This window comes from Gorilla gorilla, chromosome X, assembly GCF_029281585.2.
Source record: "Gorilla gorilla gorilla isolate KB3781 chromosome X, NHGRI_mGorGor1-v2.1_pri, whole genome shotgun sequence".
In the NCBI taxonomy this organism is placed as follows: Eukaryota; Metazoa; Chordata; class Mammalia; order Primates; family Hominidae; genus Gorilla; species Gorilla gorilla.
Window position 1 is genome coordinate 24,157,161 of NC_073247.2, and position 19,426 is coordinate 24,176,586.

At 42.0% G+C, this 19,426-nt stretch overlaps 1 protein-coding gene across 6 annotated transcripts in view; it reads left to right on the forward strand.

Annotated features, from left to right (window-relative positions):
- RAB9A (RAB9A, member RAS oncogene family) overlaps positions 1-19,426 on the forward strand; it is a 25,772-nt gene continuing 6,346 nt past the window's right edge. The window contains exons 1-3 of one of the 6 annotated variants that reach the window (XR_010132597.1): positions 9-197; positions 14,719-14,807; positions 17,523-17,683. The gene's annotated coding sequence lies outside the window, so the exon portion shown is untranslated. Of the gene's footprint in view, positions 198-14,639; positions 14,808-17,522; positions 17,684-19,426 lie in introns of those variants that run through there. The other 5 variants (XM_004063808.5, XR_008675461.2, XM_055376014.2 and 2 more) reach the window with 5 other exon arrangements.

Genomic DNA, 19,426 nt, shown 5'->3' on the forward strand with positions numbered 1-19,426 from the left:
CCCGCTTTTTCCCTGGCTCCGCCCCGGCCCGTCGCCATGTTGTTCCCTCCGCGCTGGACTGGAGCAGCTGGAGCGGGAGCCTGGCTGCGCTACCGCCGCTGCCTCCTGCTGTGCAGGTCCCCGACCCTCTCTCTGTCCTCATTGCGCTCAGACGGGCCGGCCTAGAGCTCCCGGGTCGTCTTTCGTGTGGCCGCGAGGTGAGCGGGACTCGGGACTCCTTCGGGACCGGGCGGAGTGCGCGGGTGTCGGGGTCTGAGGGGGCGGCTTGGGCCTCGGGCAGCTGGGGCGGGGTGCGGTGCGCGCGGGGCTAGCGCGGGTCACAAGGCCGCCCCGGGAGAGAGGACGGCTGGTTGTCTCCCTGCCTCCTGTCTGACGCAGGAGGAAAGACGGTCCCCACACCCTTGGGGAGAGGGACTCACAGAAACACACACAAACACTGGAGAAAGGGAGATACAAAAGCCCGGACACCCGTGCACATACACACGGAGAAATACACCCAGTCACCTGGGAACACACGTACACGCCAGCCTTTCCCCAACCACTCCGGGACACACATCCACAGACCCCAAACCAAATCCTACACCCGAATGATTAATGTAGGGAAAACAAAGGCGCTCCCATGACTTGATTTTGGCGACCTCTGAAGTTCCACCTAGCAGAACGTGTTTGCTCGATGTCTTACGACCACTCGGGTGAGGAATTCGGAAAGTAAAGCCAATCTTAGAGGCTGCAGGCGGTTTGGGGGCATTATCTGATTCAGACGCTGGCTAACGTTTCACAATCGCGTTCCCTTTTTTCTTCCAACTTGGTAAGTAAAAAGGCAAGATGAGAAATTTAAGTGCTGAACTTAATAAATAGTTGGTGGACGTATTGCCTTTTTTTTTTTTTTTTGGTAAGGGATGACACATCTCGTGACTACAGTTCTTTTGAGGAATAACTTTTCTGCTAGTTTTCAAATCGGCACGTGACCACAATCTTTTCATAGGATTTTAGCGTCCTGATAAAAATCAATGGGCAGAATTTGATTGCTGCTTTAAAAATGTGTTTGTCCTTCGGTCTCTGGCACCATTGTAATGGAAAATCCCTGCGTTGCCTGTACTCTCAGAAGCTGTCCAGTGTAGCAAAACTAGAGATAAAGAAACCTGGAACGATTCAGTTAGGAACTTTTAAGAAGCCAGCCTTTAGTTTTTCCTTTAGAAGATTATGAAGTTATCATGATTGCTTCTCTAGAACTTTAGTATGTTATTTGGATTCGTAAATCTAAGACAATGCTGTGGCAGTCTGGTGCTTTTAGTATTTTTGTGTCTGCTGTAGTAAATTCCTCGTTTATACTACAAAGTTTCTCTTCTGGAGACTTTTGGGATCTGGGCATATTTTTTCGTTTATTATTTGGAATGTTAGACTAGATAGGCAAAAACTAAGTAGAACATCATTGGCTTTGACTCCAAGCCGGGTTTTAGAGATAAGGGAAATAATACCTTAGTGCTATCACTTCTTTTCCAACCTCTCTCATCTCTTTTTGTTTCTTTCTCAACCATTTCTTCTGTCTGGACTACAGTACTCTGGAGGCCTAAAGATAAGATCCTTGAGTTCTCGAAATTATTTTTTTTTAGCCTCCCCTCATTTCTGACCATTTATTGAGCACTCACTCTGCGGCGAATATTCCGTACGTGTAAATCCTGTACGTACATCATTTCATTTAATTTTCATAGCATTTCTTCAGTAAGAGCTCCATGTTACAGTTGAGGAATTTGGGGGGGCATAGGAAGGTTCAATCTGTTTTCCAAGATGACCCAGGTTGTGATGGGGTGGAGCGGGGATTCAAAGCAGGTCTGGGTAATTTTAGAGTAGTAGTTCTCAACTGGAAGAGAGGACAATTTTGTCCTCGTAGGAGACATTTGGCAATGCCTGGAGGCATTTTTGGTTCACACCTGGGGGCAAGGGAGGTGCTGCTGACATCTAATGGGTAGAGGCCAGGGATGCTGCTAAACATTCTTTTTTATTTTTATTTTTGTTATTTAATTTTTAATTTTTGCTGCTAAACATTCTATAACCTACAGGACAGCCCCCCACAACAGAGTTGTCTAGCCCAAAATGTCACTAGTGCCACGGTTGAGAAACCCTCCTTTTCAGCAGTCCAAGTAACCCCAGAGCTTACATTTCAACTGCTTTTGTAGTTTTTCAAATGCAATGTCGTTTTCCTATTTGGGATACCTCATCATTTTAACAGTGAGCAGGGGAAAATTCTCTCTACTGAGAAGCATATTCACCTGAAAGATTAAAGAGTGCGTGGCTGGGCAGGGTGGCTCACGCCTGTAATCCCAGCACTTTGGGAGGCCGAGGTGGGCGGATCACGAGGTCAGGAGTTCGAAACCAGCCTGGCCAACATGGTGAAATTCCGTTTCTACTAAAAATACAAAAATTAGCCAGGCGTGGTGGTGGATGCCCGTAATCCCAGCTACTCAGGAGGCTGAGGCAGGAGAATCGCTTGAACCTGGGAGGCAGAGGTTGCAGTGAGCCGAGATCACGCCATTGCACTCCAGCCTGGGCAACAGAATGAGACTCCATCTCAAAAAAAAAAAAAAGAGCAAATAATTTCTGGTAGCAGAATCTGTTTTTTGTTGTAAGGCAAAAATGACGAAAAGAACTTAAGAGCTATTCAGAGCCATTAAAGTGGACTTAGAAAGTGTAGTTTCTGCATTATTTCATTTCTCTGAGCAGCCAGTGGGGCACTGATACAGAGGTGCTGATGAGAAGGGCAGTGGGGAGTCCCAACCTTCCTGAAGCTTACAGTCCAATCACAGTCATAAGATTAGGTTCTGACATCATCCTAGAACAGAATTTATTGCCTGGGCTACTCAAGGACAGGGGCCAGGTGTTCATTAAAAAAAAGCAAAACAGGCTGAGTGTGGTGGCTCATGCCTGTAATCTCAGCGCTTTGGGAGACCCACACAGGAGGATCACTTGAGCCCAGAAGTTTGAGACCAGCCTGGGCAACATAGTGAGACCCCCGTCTCTACAAAAAATAAATAAAAAAAAAAATTAGCCTAGCTCAGTGTGGTGGTGCATGTCCCAGCTACTCTGGAGGCTGAGGCAGAAGGACGACTTGAGCCCTGGAGTTCAAGGCTGCAGTGAGTCATGATCACACCACTGCATTCCAGCCTGGGCAATAGAGTGAGACCTTGTCGCTAAAAAAATAATAATAATTAAAGAAAACAACTCCACACTCGGCACAGAAGTACCTGTGTCATGGTGTTTACTGTGGGCAGACTTAAATAAAATGGGGAAAACTTGATGTGTGTGTTATAGTTTTGTACGGTTAACCACGTGTGAATATTTACAAGAATCAAATTGAGAAGCCATTCTTGTTGAGCATAAAATTCATCCTTAAATTTCACCTCACCAGACAAATAGTTATGCCTGCATTTTATCACTGGAATCGAGAAAGAAATGATGAATTTTTTAATGGCTTTTCCATAACTTTCTGGTGTTTTCTGGTCTTTTTTTTCATGCCTGTCTAAGATCAGGCCTTTCAAAATATGTACTGCTTCATTCTGGTGGCAGTATTAACTGTTAGGTGAACTTTGGGAGGGAGTGGTTGACTGGAGCAGTCAAAAAGGATCGCATCTCTTTTTAGGCGTCACTGAGTGTTATTCACGCAATCAACATGGCATCTTTTTGTCGGTAGCTTTGGCTTTTGACTCATGCCAATGCACAGCACGTTCTTTGCTGATGAATAGATTTCTCTGCCTCTTATCAGGAGTTGTCTGCTGTGGGGTAGGGAGGATGTTGAGTTACACACCTCAAAATGATTGCTAGTGCATACACATGGAATCTAACAAAAGTGACGTGTTTTATTCTGGGAAAGGTCGAGATAAATTGGTGCTAGGGTTGTCTTGTTTGATCATTAATTGGCTTGCTCCTCCAGCCAACTTAGGTCACCACGTTTCCTTCTGGGTAAAATGAGATGGCTGTGCTTCATAATCTCTAGGAGATTATATGTCACAAAGTAGAGGCAGCAAATTATTAGCTTCCAAGTAGTTCTGCCCAGGCAATGTGTTAGTTAAGCAGCAGGAGGAAGTAAGCCAAATGGAAGTGTGTGTGTGTTTGGGCAACGCATCTAACTTGAAAGGTGTATAGATAATAGACTCTTCAGTCAAAACCAAGCATAAGAGAATAGGATTTGTGACTAAGTAGGCCATCAACAGAGAACATTTATTAAGGACTTTTTTGTAGAGGAGTGAGGGTGAACTCAAAAAATGTTTCAGGGAGTTTGGTGGAAAGCTATGATGCAATTGGAAGGCGAGGATGCCTGAGGGAGGAGACATGGAGCCACCTAGGTGTGTAGGCAGAGGGGAGGGAGGTCGGAGGCGGTCCCAGGCCGTGTTGCCAGAGAGCCCAGGGGTGCCAGGGCTAGTTAGATAACTTGGAGGAGAAATCTCTGTTTCTCACCATGACTCTTGATACTGTGCATGTTGTGAAGCTGTGTGCTCTGGGTATTTCCACATTCTGGATTTTTCAAATCCTTTTGTTAATTTTTGACCATGGTGAGTTCAGGCGTTATTATTATGTTGCTTATTATGAATACAGTGAGGATGACTAGGTGTAAATGAATGTAAGGTAACAGCTAGATCTGCCTGAGGTGGAGAGAGACTGGGTGTGTATTTTGGAAAAAAAATGGAGAAGTGAAACAGGCTGTTCAGGCTTCACATTCTGGCTGCATGGAAGCCAGCTCATTGCATTCTCCAGGAGTTCTCTGGGAGTCTGTGGACACAGACTCCACTTTTGTCTTAGGCCTGACTCGTACAAACATATTCTGTTGTTTGACAGGGGATGGAGAAACACTATAGAACAACTGGACACATTCATTTCATTGCCACATTCTTTATTCAAGTGTGACAGAGAGCAAAACAGTATAAAGGAGTTGAACTGACTACTGTATTTTAATTTCAAGTTCGTGTGAATTGGATTAGATTTTTGGGTACAGAAGCTAAGGTAATTTCCAAAAGATTAGTGCCCATAAGACTGTCTATGTTCTCAGAGTTAGAAAAACCTGGGGGAAAAAAAAGCCTTACAGACCTCTGTTTCTACAACTTGCTGTGCAGAACTCTAACAGATAGGAGTGTTTATGCAGCTAGGTGACTGCTCTGGTCTGTGCAGTTTCACACCTGTGTATTTGATCAGATGTATATACCTGGAAATACATACATAATGTGGTTGGAAGTCAGATTAGAACTGCCTGAGGACTACCCATTGGTGAATGCAGAACATTCTTTGGAATGAGTGCTAGTATTCTTAAATAACATTTAAAAATAGTTGTTTGGGAGCAAACAGTTGCCACCCTCATAATCCACTTTAATTTGTGCCCAGTACTTGATTTTTATCACAGCAGTCCTGGAAAACCTAGCTTCATGAAGATATGACGTCATCGAAAGGAATGCAGTGCAATCTAATTAACTCCCCTCCAGTGGGGTGCCCTACAAATGTCAAGTATCTATGTTTCCCTCAGAAATTTAAAATAGCCCACCCTGCCCTTGTGAATTTGCCATGATGCTTTGGGGCACCTCAGCATGCAGTTTGGGAACCTCAGGATTAGAAGTTGGTATTATTGGCTCTAGTTTATGGACTACAAGGTATAGCGGTGAGGAGAAAAGGCATCAAAGTCCGTTTTTAATTCTCCATCCCCCCCTTCCAGTATCTGTAAGCTTTTCCCTTGGGCCCCTCATTTCCCCCAGAGCTTTGCAGTTTTGGGATGCTACCCTTTTAGTTGCTAAGCTGAGGGGAGGGACAGACAGGAAAGAGACTGCAGTTCAGGTTTCCTGTGCAGATCGTCCCTCCAGCTCCACTTTCCTTTGTGCTTTCTCTCCATTTTCTGCTGGGTGCAATTCCTTAGGAAGTGGGTCTGCTAGGGTAGCACAAGGATGTGGGTCATGGAATCTACAGCCTTTCAGGGACCCCTCGAGCCTCCGGACCCGGCCTGTCTGGAGAAGTCTCGAGAAGTGCCCGTGTGCTGTTCAGTTCTTTTCCAGTTCTCTGGTGGGAATCAGCTTTCTCATTGTTGGCTGCTGCTTTCCGCATTAGGTTTCATTGTCTCTTCACTCTGTCACTCCCGGACCATTTGCTTTCCACTTTCTAAATTTTGTTGCTGTCTTGCATCTACAGTTGTTCTTTCTTGGTGTCCTTTTTGGATTTGTACCTTACGTAGACCTTTTCTGTCACTGGGTGGGAGTGAAGATAACACATACTTGACCTGCCCTATTTAGTTAGACCTGGGGAAGTTTGTGGACTTCTGTTTATTGATCTATAAAACATGGATGATAGTGTCCAACTTGCAGGTAATTTTAAGGTGCTATATGCCAGGTACCTAGTAGATATTCAGTTAATAGTGGCTGCTAATATAATTACAGCCATAGCATTTATTGTTTGAGCAAGCAAGGCAATAGCAATAGGTAGTGCGAAAAGTGGACATATTTCATGTGTGGCTGAATGAAGTGCATAAGAGAAAAGAAGAAAGAGATTTTCGAAATGGAGAAAATAATTAGCTCAGTTTTAGATATGTTGAATTTGAACTACCATCAGGGTACCAGATGAACATACTATACAAGGGGTTGCAAATTCTTGTCTGGCTCAGACATGCGGAGGTAGACTTTAGGAATCACTGATTTTTATAGCCCAGGGAGATACCATCTGGAAACAGGTAAGGGTTTCAGTCTCGTGAAATAGCTTCATGAAGAGCTTGTCAGGAAAGGGAGCTGTCTATGTTGAAGAAAGCTAAGGGGCCAAGGAGGAGAGAAAGCAGAACCTATTATCAGAGTGGTTTTATGGACAATTAGGAAACATTTTCAAGAGGATTACTGCCAGGCTGTTTGGACCTGATAGAAGCAGTAATGGGTGGTAAGTCCTGGCTCAGACTTGAAGGTCTCCCCTGTGCCTCTAGCTAGATGTGTGATCCTGTGTAAGACACTTTCCCAGTTAGACCTGTTTCCTTATTTGTTTTTAAAAAACACTTGAGGCCAGGTGCAGTGGCTCACACCTGTAATCCTAGCACTTTGGGAGGCCAAGGAGGGAGGCTTGCTTGAGCCCAGGAGTTCAAGACCAGCCTGGGCAAGATGGTGAAACCTTGTCATTACAAAAAAAAAAAAAAAAAAAAAAATAAAAAAAAATTAGCCAGTTTTGGTGGTATGCACCTGTAAGTCCCAGCTACTCTAGAGGCTGAAATGGGAGGATCACTTGAGCCCGGGAGTTTGAGGCTGCAGTGAGCTATGATCATGCCACTGCCCTCCAGCCTGGGTGGTAGAGAAAGACTCTGTCTTTTAAAAAAAGAAAAAAGACTTGGGTACCCTTCCAAGATTTTAGTTCATGCACATTCAGACAGATGGCTACACCTGAGAGAATTCACTATATACTAGCTGGGCCTCAGGTGGAGATGCTGGTCAAACTTGCAGGTGTTTTCTAGAAACATACACAATGAAGTCCTGAGAGAAGAACTTTTCCCTGTATTCACCTTAGGGTTGTATGTGCCGTAGGGCATTCAGATGAGGACTGAGAAAAAGCCATTGGATTGGCCATTAGGAGGTCTTTGGTGACTTTTGCTGACAATCAGGGGGAAAGGATGGGGTGGGAGCCCTGGTGTCCTATAAACTGAGCAGAGAGTTAATCAGGTTTGCAGGCACATTGAGAAATGGGTAGTGATGGGCAGAGTGAGGTTGGGCTTGGAAAGCTTTTTGTGAGAAAAGTCAGTTTCAACACTTCGATAGGGGCAGACCTGGGGGATCATTGACAAAGTGACAGTTACATTGGATAAACTGAACTTGATGAAGAGCTGCCTGCAGTGTTGAGCTGGTGACAACTTCCCTGCAGAGTGGTATTTGGGAGCCTCTAGTCTAGTCGAGTCCTATATACCGGACATAGCTGCCCCTCTTTAAATATATCTTCTTAGGAAATCCTCACTCCTTGTAATTAACTTCTCTAACAGTCGAGAAGTTTCCTTTTGCTGTGGCTCCGTGCCTTGTGGAGCCCCTCACTCAGTGAGTTTGTATAGTTCCCCAACCCCTAGCTTTGTCTGCTGTAAATTAAAGACATTTGGTTTCTTATCTAACTGGAAGGGAGGCCTCAGAACCAATGTTTCTTTAGGTGGTAGCAGAACGTTGCAGATCGTTTTTGATTTGTGTTTTGCTGCTTTAATATATTTTTCTGACATATATGTTCAAATTCATTCCTTTCATAATTTGTTTTTCTTCCTGAAATATCTACCTTTAATTCCCCATGTTCTCATCTTGTGACTTTTATCTATGTCTTTGCATTTTAATTCTGTCTTCCAAAGTGCACTCTTTTCTTTATTGTCAAAAAGTATTGTAAGTACCTTTTACAGGTAAGTGTCATCGCAGGTAGATTTATGCTTGGTTCTTAAAACTTAAGCAAAACAAAAAAAAATTATTCTCACTTCTCAGGACTAGCAGTTTCCCATGAGTAAGGCTGTTCACTGAACTATCACAGTTTATGGTCAAAGTGTGATATTCATAAAAGTCTCATGGGTGAGGGAGAAAAAGAGGAAATTCTGCTAAAGACAGAAAGTCTTGAAGGGTGTTATGAGCTACAGAAATGGATCACACATAACATACAAATGATGCAGGCATGTAGCAATCATTTCTCGGTGTCCAAACTCCTTAAGATCTGATGAAACATTTTTTGTTCTTTCCAGAAAAAAAGCACAAGCACACAAGCTTCCACCAATGCTCTCATCCTTATTTCACATGTGATTCTAGGGAGTGTATTTTCTCCCTGAAGCTCATTTCATGGACTCCCAATTAACCACACTCTATGCCTGCACTGTCCAACACAGTTCCCACTAGCCTCATGTAGCAATTTAAACTAGTTAAAATTAAATGAAAAATTCAGTTCTTCAGTTAGACCAGCTACTTTCCAGTGCTCAATAGCCACATGTGATTAGTGGCTACCATATTGGACAGTGCAGATTATAGAACATTGTCGTCATTGCAGAAGGCTCTGTTGGATTTTGCTGCACTATATAGTTTCATGATGGTTTAAGGTTTTGTTCCTTAACTAAGTCTTCTTTTTCTTTTTTTTTTTTGGCCCTTCTCACTTCCTCCTTTCCCACGCCCCCCACCACTGTTAGTGATTAGTTAACATACCTACAGAGGTGCCTTGTTTTAAGAAAAATGTTAACATATTTCTTAAAAGTTAAGTTAGCTGATTCAGCTTCAAAAAAAGCTACTTAATTGAAATAAGTTCTTTCAATAGGGGAGGTGCTCTGACATAGCGATAGTATGGTTTGATAATACAGTTTTTCTCCTCTAGCTGCCTCCTGTTCTTGAGGTAATGCTCAGTGATTAACTAGATAGGACTAGATAATTTATTTCACCTTGGCAGGTCTTGCCTCCAAGTTGGCCTATTCCTATGGTATTTCCTTTTCTTTCTTTTGCTTCTTCCTGCACACTAAATATGGTATTTTCTGACAGTATTTTTCTTAATTCTTTATTTATTTTTCTTGGTAATTTCTTGCTGTAGAGCTGGTACCCATTAGACATAATGACTTTCCTTGACTTGCTTCTTGCTCATAAATTTCTGTAAGACAATCAGGAAGTTTTTAGAAACAAACAGTGGAACCAATTAGGCTGTTAAGTGAGACACGCCTAAATTAAGCTATGAGGAAATAAATACAGCTCCAGCAAAAATAGAAATAATTTTCAGATTATCCATGCTTTTGTTTCCCTGGTTTTCTTTGAACCTCATTTCCTCAAGCTATGAAGTGAAATGAAGTGGTAAGTACACCTCTAAGTAGGACATTCAGGGTGAATCCAAAGGAATTTGTGAATTTGACCAAAAAAAAAAAAAAAAAATCTGTTCCTAAATTTAAACCAGGAGTGATAAATTCATTTTAAGTTTTTGGAGGGGTTACAGAGTATGTGTTTTAAAATCTCAAGTTTTGAGAAGGCAGTTTACAAATGATGCCTGCTCTCCCTTTGGCAGCTTATTAAGGAATGTAGTCGTTTTTCAGCATTTGCCAGCTCCCTGTCGCAGTCAATCAATAGTACTTATTTTAAAGTGGGATTCTCATTGGGATTGCAAGTAAGAATCAATTTTTTTGTTCCTACCCACACATTTTAATAGACCTCAAAAATAGAATGCGGGGAGAACTGATGGAGAAACAAAGAATTTTAGGTACAGAAAGCACAAATAGAATAATAATAGAATAACAAGAATAAAAGAGGAAGTAATATACTCTTCGTTCTCAATTTAGCATTTATTTGCACCTCACCAAATGTAGAGCATTGTACGAGAAGTGGCAGAACAAAAAAGGGACAAGTGAATGGATGCAATTAGGTGTTGTGTGTCCCTCCCAGGGAGTTGACATTGTAATTAGGAAACAGACACATACACAACTGAAGGTGATTAGAGCATAAGTAAATGAGAGCTGTAAAGAGGTGGAAATGATGAGAGCAAAGAAAAGAGAAAGATTAGGTTGCTGGGGCGGCCCTGGCTTCCTACATGAGGTAATCTGGACTAGGCTTCTGATGACTAAGATTGTCATAGCTGTCGAAGTAGGGAGGGGCCTCCCAGACCAAAGTAACAGCCCGAGCAAAGATATGGACAGAAAATGCCAGTGATAGGTGTGGGGATGGTGAGTAGTAGGGATATAATTGGGGCAGGCTTGTAACTGACATTGGATAGCTCTTTGAATGCCATGCTCAAAATCCTGTATAATAAAAATAATAAATAAATGAATTTAGTTATCTGTAAGAATGGAGACAATTAGATCCAGGACCAATAAAAAAAGTCTAACTTCAATCACATACACAGTCATATTAGAGATTTATATTCTTTTTTTTTGGAGACAGAGTCTCACTCTGTCACCCAGGCTGGAGTGCAATGGCACAATCTCGGCTCACTGCAACCTCTGCCTCTCCAACAATCCTCCTGCCTCAGCCTCCCAAGTAGCTGGAACTACAAGCATGCACCACCACACCTGGCTAATTTGTGTATTTTTTGTAGAGATGGGGTTTCACCATGTTGCCCAGGCTGGTTCCTGAACTCTTGGGCTCAAGTGATCTGCCCATCTCGGCCTCCCAAAGTGCTGGGATTACAGGCATGAGCCACCGTGCGTGGCCAGCAGATTTAAATTCTTGATGCTTGGACCTTGAGGCTTTCTATTCTTCCCCTTGGTTTATTGTAGGATGTGGCTTTGGAAGCCAGCAAGGGGTTGGAGAAGGCCAGAGAAAAGGGTACTACTGATAAACTATTCATGAACAATTGATAGTATAAGATAAAAGTACATAATGGAAAAGTTGGGAAAATAGTGTTATAAGAAGGAAAGGGTTAACATAAAATGTTCTTTTGTCTTTTGAATTTTGCCATATCTGCTGGCAATGTGGTTCATTTTTTTTCCTGCCAGTGACCTGCTTATCCAACTTTACATTCGGATTAGTGTATGACACATACAGCATATGTTGGTACCAGCACGTGGTATGGGAATCCTAAAGTAGTGTCTGTTGTACATGTAAATGATTTATTTAAAGGGATGCTGCTGAAGGGACAAGGAGAACATTTGTAGCTCTAGTTGTGTAAATCTAATTCTAGGGTCATATTTTTAATTCTCAGGAGATTTGCATATATATTTTCACATACAGTAAAATTTTTTTTTTTTTCAAGGTAGGGTCTCGCTCTGTCACCCAGGCTGGAGTGCAGTGATGTGATCACAGCTCACTGCAGCCTTGACCTCCCCAGGCTCAGGTGATCTTTCTACCTCAGCCTTCTGAGTAGCTGGGACTACAGGCATGCGCCACTATGTCCAGCTAATTTTTGTATTTTTTGTAGAGATGAAGTTTTACCATGTAGCCCAGGCTGGTCTCAAACTCCTGAGCTTAAGTGATCTGCCTGCCTCCGCCTCCCGTAGTGTTGGGTTTACAGGCGTGAGCCATGGCGCCTGGCCGAATTCACCCTTTTAAAGTATACAATTGATTGGTGTTTATAGTATATTCACAGAGTTGTACAACCATCACTACTATCTAATTCCAGAATATTTTTATTACCCCCCCCAAAAAAACACCATACCCATTAGCAGTCCCTCCTCCTTTACCTGCCACTGCCCCCCGCCCCATCCGTTGACAACCATGAATCTACTATCTCCATATTTGCCTATTCTGAACATTTTATATAAGTGGAATCATACAATAGGTAGCCTTTTGTTCTGACTTCCTTCACTTAGCATAATGTTTTTGAGGTTTATCTACATTACAACATTGCATGGATGTATGACGCATTTTATTTATCCATTCATTAATTGATGGACATTGTCTTTCTTTTTAGGGGAAGGTGGTTTGATAATAGTATGGGTATGCATTTTTTTGGTGCAATCTAAAACATTGACAACTCAGAAATGTATGGACATTTTTGTAATTGGATAGTACACATCCATGTAATGTGGGTTAAGAGAGCATGTTTCACTTTTATTAGACATAGTAGGCATGTCAATTACAGAATTCCTTATGGTAAATGGTAGAGGCACGCACAGGATGGTTAAGAGTGTCGAGGAAGGGGGTTCAGTTGGAGATGTCCAGTAGGTGTTCGGGAGGAGGTGAGGTCTAGCTGCATCCACACGGCTGACTAGGAGTTAGACAGGTAAAGGGCCAGGGATTTGAATGTGAACAAGGTAAAACATGAAGTCATATAGTAAATATCTTACTGGAGGATCAAGTGTGAGGTATAACCACCTCAATTTTCATTCGTAAGCCCAGCTGACACTGTTAGTAGTGGAGAGGGATCATAGCAGCATCCATCCCAGCTTGTCCAAGACCTTCCTTCCCACCTCACCCACAGCCCTTCTCCCATTGCATCCAGTTAGCTTTCTGGACTCCTTATCTGACCAGGTCACCCACTGCTGAAGCTATTTCAGAGGGTCCCCATCATTCCTAGAGTACAGGCAGAAATCCTTTCCATGGCTTCTACTCGCCTCCCTGCTCCTGGGCCTCTTCCTTCAGTCCTGTCTTTGTAGCATACTCTTCACTCTCTAGCCTCCGGGTGCTCGGGCCTACCTTGAGTTCTCCCAGTTCATGCCAGGGCCAGGCTTCTTTGGCAGGGCTTTGGCATGGATTGGTTCCACTTTCTGGTTCCTGCTCCCTCCTCTTTTCTCATAGTTTTCTCTTGCTCCTGCTGAGCTTAGCCTGTGGTCAAACCTACTTCCCCTGGGTCAAATCCCCCTCCAACAGAATCAGACTTTAGTGAGGGCTGTATTCTTATGGCAGCACGTGGCTAAAATGATCATGGAGACATTGCTTTGGAACATATTACACTAGAAACCGATGTACAGTCTCTCATTAACACAGTGTAACACAGCCTAGTTTACCTCTGATATTGGAAGTTACCTCTTTTTCCTTAACTGTAGCTCAGCAAGTGAAATAGTTGGCTTGTGTTACAGGATCATGTTTGCATGTAAATTAAGTCCCCCAGGTGGCTGGACTCTCATGGACTCAGGCAACTCCGTAAGATAGTGGCATGGGGAATCTGAGTGTGATTGAGAGAGCCCCAGGTTTACACATTGTGTGTCTCACTCACTGAGGGAGATGGTGGGCAGAATCTCTTGCACTATTTTAAGGTGTTCTTTGATTTTTGGTTGAGTGTGAATAGTTGTACTTTGTACCATATACCTCTCATTTTGTGAGGTACAGTTGTGACTTAAATGCATTTTTGTGTGGATGTCACCTTCACCCAACTACAAGCTCCACAAACTTGGGACTGTATGTGTGGCTTGTATCCTCAGGGTCTGGCTCATAGTAGGCACTCACTAAATACTTATTGAAAAATTCCTTTCCCAATCGTTCTACCAAATGGTAAGCTTCTGCAAAATTTGACTCATTTCATGTAAAACATGTTTTAAACACTTAAACTCTAATAAAGCATAGACCCTCACATGTGCTTTATGCTACATGTCAGTAAGATTGGAGATTACTAGTTCTGTCAGGTTAACCTTGTTCTTGAGCAGATTTTGAAATAAAGCAAGTGGTTGAAAGATTCTTACCATTTGCAGTTGCTTATTTTCATTCTACCTGCAGCAACAACAGTAGAATCTCAGAAACAGATGCATAGGCAGTTGGGATTGACGTAGCCTAGTGGGTTAAGTGCCTGGGCTTTAGAGTCAGTCGGCCATGTTCATATCTTACTCCCACCTTTTACTAGGTGTGTGACGTTGAGCGTGTATGTAACCTCTCTGAGTCAGTATCCTCATGTGTAATAGGTACTAAGAAACTTGTGAGGAATAAACACAGTGTTGTAGCTTGCATAACATACTGGGCTCAAGGCTAGCTGCTGCTGTTGTTGTTTCATCTTCAACCCCAAATGTCAGGATTTTGAAGTCTCATTTTATTATTGATTGAATTTATAAGTTAAGGACTGCTATATGTAAGTCCCACAAAAATGCCCTTTGCTTTAAAAAGTGGTGGGTGGGGAGGGTGGTTGAAACCTTTGGTTCAGACCAATAGAGGCTAGTACTTTAGCACAGTTCCACATAGTGATCACTGGGAGACCTTGACATTGAATTTGATCTGTAGGACTAGGATCCTTCAGCTTCCTAATGTAGGCCTGTATCATCCTCTAATTTGTTCTGCCTATTGCCCTTACTGAAGGTTGATGTAAGACATGACCATAAAAAGAACCTGTCTGTAAAACTGCCAGTGAAGACTTCTTCATGTATTCATTTCACAGACACTCTTGCACTCCTGTAATGAGCCTGGCACTGTGATGAAACACTTTTCCCGTGTCGTTTGAGTGCATCTTCTCAACAACCCTAGGAGGTAGGTACTGTTGTCACTGTTGTTCCCATGAGGCTTCAGGATGTTAAATTGCTCGTCCATGGGGCTGTGCTCATGGCATTTGGTGCCAGGAACAAGTTTTCTTTTCTGACAGTGTGCTTTGATTTGCACAGAGACAAGAGCGTTTTCATTTTTGCCTTGGCTGCCCTGAAGGTGGGCTACCTTGAGCCTTAGCTTGACCTTTCCTATATCATGTTGGTGCCCCTCCCTCACATGGCCCTTTTCTGTCTTCCCTTTTGTGTTATCTTTATTTTATTCTCTGGAATATGACTCATTCTGAGCCACCGAAAATTTGGGCAAGTTTTGAAGAATGAATGAAATATTACACATTTCCTCTTGATATAATTTCATAGCTGTCTCTGAATATAAAACTTAGAAAAGAAGATGGGTAGATGAAAAACTTTTTGAAAAATGCAATGATTCAAGTAGAATATTTGATTGTATGACTTTTTTGGGCTGAGAAAGGTCATGGATAGTATTCAGGTTTTTAAGTTAAGAATCTAGCTGTTAATAGAAGTCAGATACTGTACTTTAACGTTTTAATTCTTCATTTTACTCTTAAAATTATGAAAACATACACTGCTAAGGTGAGCTTTCTAACTTTTTTATGTAGATAATGATGCTTGACTTGAACAGTTAAATTAAAGTAAAATTTATGACCTATGTAATATGCTTTTTTTATATAGATTTCTTTCTTTTTTTTTTTTTTTTTTTTTTTTTTTTTTTTAGATAGAGTCTAGCTCTGTCCCCCAGGCTAGAGTGCAGTGGTGCAATCTTGGCTCACTGCAACCTCCGCCTCTCAGGTTCAAGCAATTCTCATGCCTCAGCCTCCTGAGTAGCTGGGATTACAGGCATGTGCTACCACGCCCAGCTAATTTTTGTATTTTTAGCAGAGATGAGATGAGGTCTCACCATGTTGGCCAGGCTGGTCTCGAACTCCTGACCTCAAGTGATCTGTCCGCCCCAGCTTCCCAAAGTGCTGGGATTACAGGCATGAGCCACTGTGCCTGGCCCCTTATTCAGATTTCTTTATAGAATTTAGCAGAATTACTAATGTTTTAACCTTGGTGAAAATTGTTTGCCTTTGGACAGTCATTTTAAACTGTGAAGTATAAGAGACTTCACATTACCTTTTTAGGCAAATTTTGAAAATAACGTAGTAGGATCCCTTTATTTATTTAACTTATACTAAAGAAATTTCAAAGGATTTTACTGTTTTTAAAGAAAAAATAATATTTTTAATGTCCATAAGCTGATTGTGGTTATATTAATGTATAGATCGAATGAAACTGGCTTTTGTTAGATGTCACTGGTAAATAAGATGGTGTGTACAATGATTTATATCACCATGTGTGTTTTTATACAACTCTAGAGTTAGAGAGATATTCATGTAGAAATTAATTATTTTAGCAAATGCAAATATATTCCCAAATAGGAATATCTGGTAGGCCTCAAACTGTAGATGGGAAATGTAAAAAATTGTACCCTATACTCTGTTTCCTGGTGGGCTGGCATACCCCAAATTCATTTGGTCAGAATGAGACAAACTAGGAAGTCCCACATTATTATGAAAAAAGAACTGTCAAAGTGTCTTGGCAAAATTACAAATTACCACTTTCAAGGAATTTCTACAACTTAATTTAGTAGATATATGCAACCAATAGTCTAGGTGGGGTTTGTTAGATTGCATGATCTGGCTTATAATTTGATATAAAGATGCTAAAAATTCAGTGATGTACAGTAAAACTTTGTGTCTGGTAAGGCTGTTAGATCAGTAGAGACTTATTAAAATACTGGAATAAATTATGTCTGCTGTACTCTCATAACACAACATGGAAATTGTGTGAAAGGAACAACATTGGGAGAGTTGCTGGGGCAGGGTTCCCAGTGGAGGTGATGACCATGCTGAGCAGTTCTGAAGGCACAGCGGTTCATTGGGGGGGGGGGTCACCAGCAAGGAGCAGCATATGCCAGGGTGGAGGCAAGAGGGTGTGGGGTGTGCTGAGTGAGTGGAATTGAATTTTAGTTCCGGGTGATGGTGCATTCAGAATGACTGAAGCAGAGACTGTGAGGGGAAGGTGGCTAGAGTGAGGCTGGCCAAGAGCAGGGGCCAGGTGTCTTGCCTTAGAAGTTGGACTTAGTCCTGGATCTCTGGGAAACAACCCACTGAAGAATTCTGAGGAGACATTAGATAGATGGTTCCCCTATGTCAAAATAGTTGGTTTGCTTTTATGGTTTTCAATCTTTTCTCTTTAAGTTGTTGAAGCAAGATGCCAAAGAATTAAAGCAGCCAATTTAGCACATTGTTACCTATGTCAGGAAAGTAACGGGCTTGGGACTGTTTCAGTTTCCTCTTTAACATTAATAGTCTGGATATTGAGCAATACATTTGAAATTGAAAAAGTCTCTCAAAAGTTATGCACCTTAACTGCCACACACTTGTGTTGGACAGTTTAAATTGTATTAATATTAATTATAGTAGTAATTACTGTAGTATTAATTTGTTTTGTTTGTTTTTTGAGATGGAGTCTTGCTTTGTCACCTAGGCTGGAGTGCAGTGGTGCAATATCAGCTCACGGCAACCTACGCCTCCCAGGTTCAACGGATTCTCCTGCCTCAGCCTAGTACCTGGGACTACAGGCGCTTGCCACCACGTCCAGCTAATTTTTTTTTTTTTTTTTTTTTTTGTATTTTTAGTAGAGACGGGGTTTCACCATGTTGGCCAGGCTGGTTTCGAACTCCTGACCTCAAGTGACCTGCCCGCCTCAGCCTCCCAAAGTGCTGGGATTACAGGTGTGAGCCATCGTGCCTGGCCTGTAGTAGTAATTTGAAAGAACCAGTAAGAGGTAGGGACTAAGGTATGTCCCATCATTTTTTAATAGTATTTCCCATTCACTTGATTTCTCACTATACAAGCGACTACAAGGTTTTTATCAGAACAGTGGAGCATGTGGCTAGAAATGCAGAATTCCTACATGTTACAGTAAGTGTTCAATTACACTATAGTTGCTCACATTGCATATAACCAGGAGACAGCCAGATAATGTTTACTGCAGTGATTTTACAAATTCATCGTGGTCAATATAACAATTATTGTTCATGTCTTTATTGCCTTCCCATGGAGGGATTCATAATACCTACTTTCCTATTAAGGTTATTGACCAAATTTGCTCTAGATCTGTGCTCTCTAATTGGCTCATTAAATGTGGCTATTTAGTTAAAATTGAATAAAATTGAAAATGCGGTTTTTCACTTCCATCAGCCTCATGTCAAGTGTTCCACAGTCACATGCGGCTAAGTGGCTGCTATATTGGACATTTCCATTGTTGCATAAAATTCTCTTGCACAGTGCTGCTCTAATAGTTATCTTCTTATATACATTTTAGTATACTTAAAAACCATTTAATACTAAAGTACAGATTAAATGATATAATCTGATTCGAAATAACTGGGGAGAAGGGAGAGTTGGAGGGGTTATGGAGGAAACAAGATTTGCCATAAGTTGATAATTGGTGAAGCTGGGTTTAGAGTTCATGGGAGCTCATTGTATTGTACTCATTATATAGAAATTTTGTACATGTTTTACATTTTTCACAATAAAAATGTAAGCAGAAGGATTAACCAGGAACTGTGCTCCCACCAGCACCTAGAAGTAGCTGTCTGTCAACAGGCATCTGAAATCTCACCCCCCACAGGCTGGCTCTTGTAGTGTAGTAAAGTTTTTAATCCTGCCACAGGACTTCTAAAGAACACATATAGTACCACATTTCCATTTAAGGTTTATTTCATTCTACCTGAAAACACACAAGTAGCAGCAGTCTCATGTTCCTTAAGTGTTTGAACTGCCCAAGTGAATCTTGTGGATAGAATGTGCTAGATTATATTAAAAATTCCATTGCTGCTGGCATTAATTTGAACAAATTCAAAATAGTGTTCTTAATGAAGAGAATAAAGTCCATTTACTCAGTGGTTGGTTCATATTTTATTTCACAGCCGGGTAAGTCAGTTTCTGTCTCTGGCTTTCCTGGTTAACAGCACCTGTGTCTGAAGAGAGGCGGAGGGAGTAGTAGAGAAAGTCCCTGGTAGGAGAGAGGCCTTAAGTGAACACCATCACTGTGCACTGAAGGGCTGTTTGAAGTTGTTAAGAGAAACATGTGGGCTGGGCATGGTGTCTCACGCCTGTAGTCCCAGCACTTTGGGAGGCCAAGACAGGTGGATTGCTTGGGCCCAGGAGTTTGAAGCCAGCCTGGGCAACGTGGTTGAGACCCTGTCTCTACAAAAAAATAGAAAAATTAGCAAGGCATGGTGGTGTGCACCTGTGATTTCAGCTACTTGGGAGGCTGAGGTGGGAGGATTGCTTGAGCCCGGGAGTTCAAGGCTGCAGTAAGCCAAGATGGTCCCACTGCACTCCAACCTGGGTGACAGCGAGATCCTGTCTCAAAAAAAAAAAAAAAAACCAAAACAACAACAACAACAACAACAACAACAACAACAACAACAACAACAACAACATGCGAACTTTGGTCTCCTACCCATCTCTAACAAATGGTGGGGCTATGAGCAGAGAGGGGCTTATCATAGAGTAACGGTTCAGAGCAAGG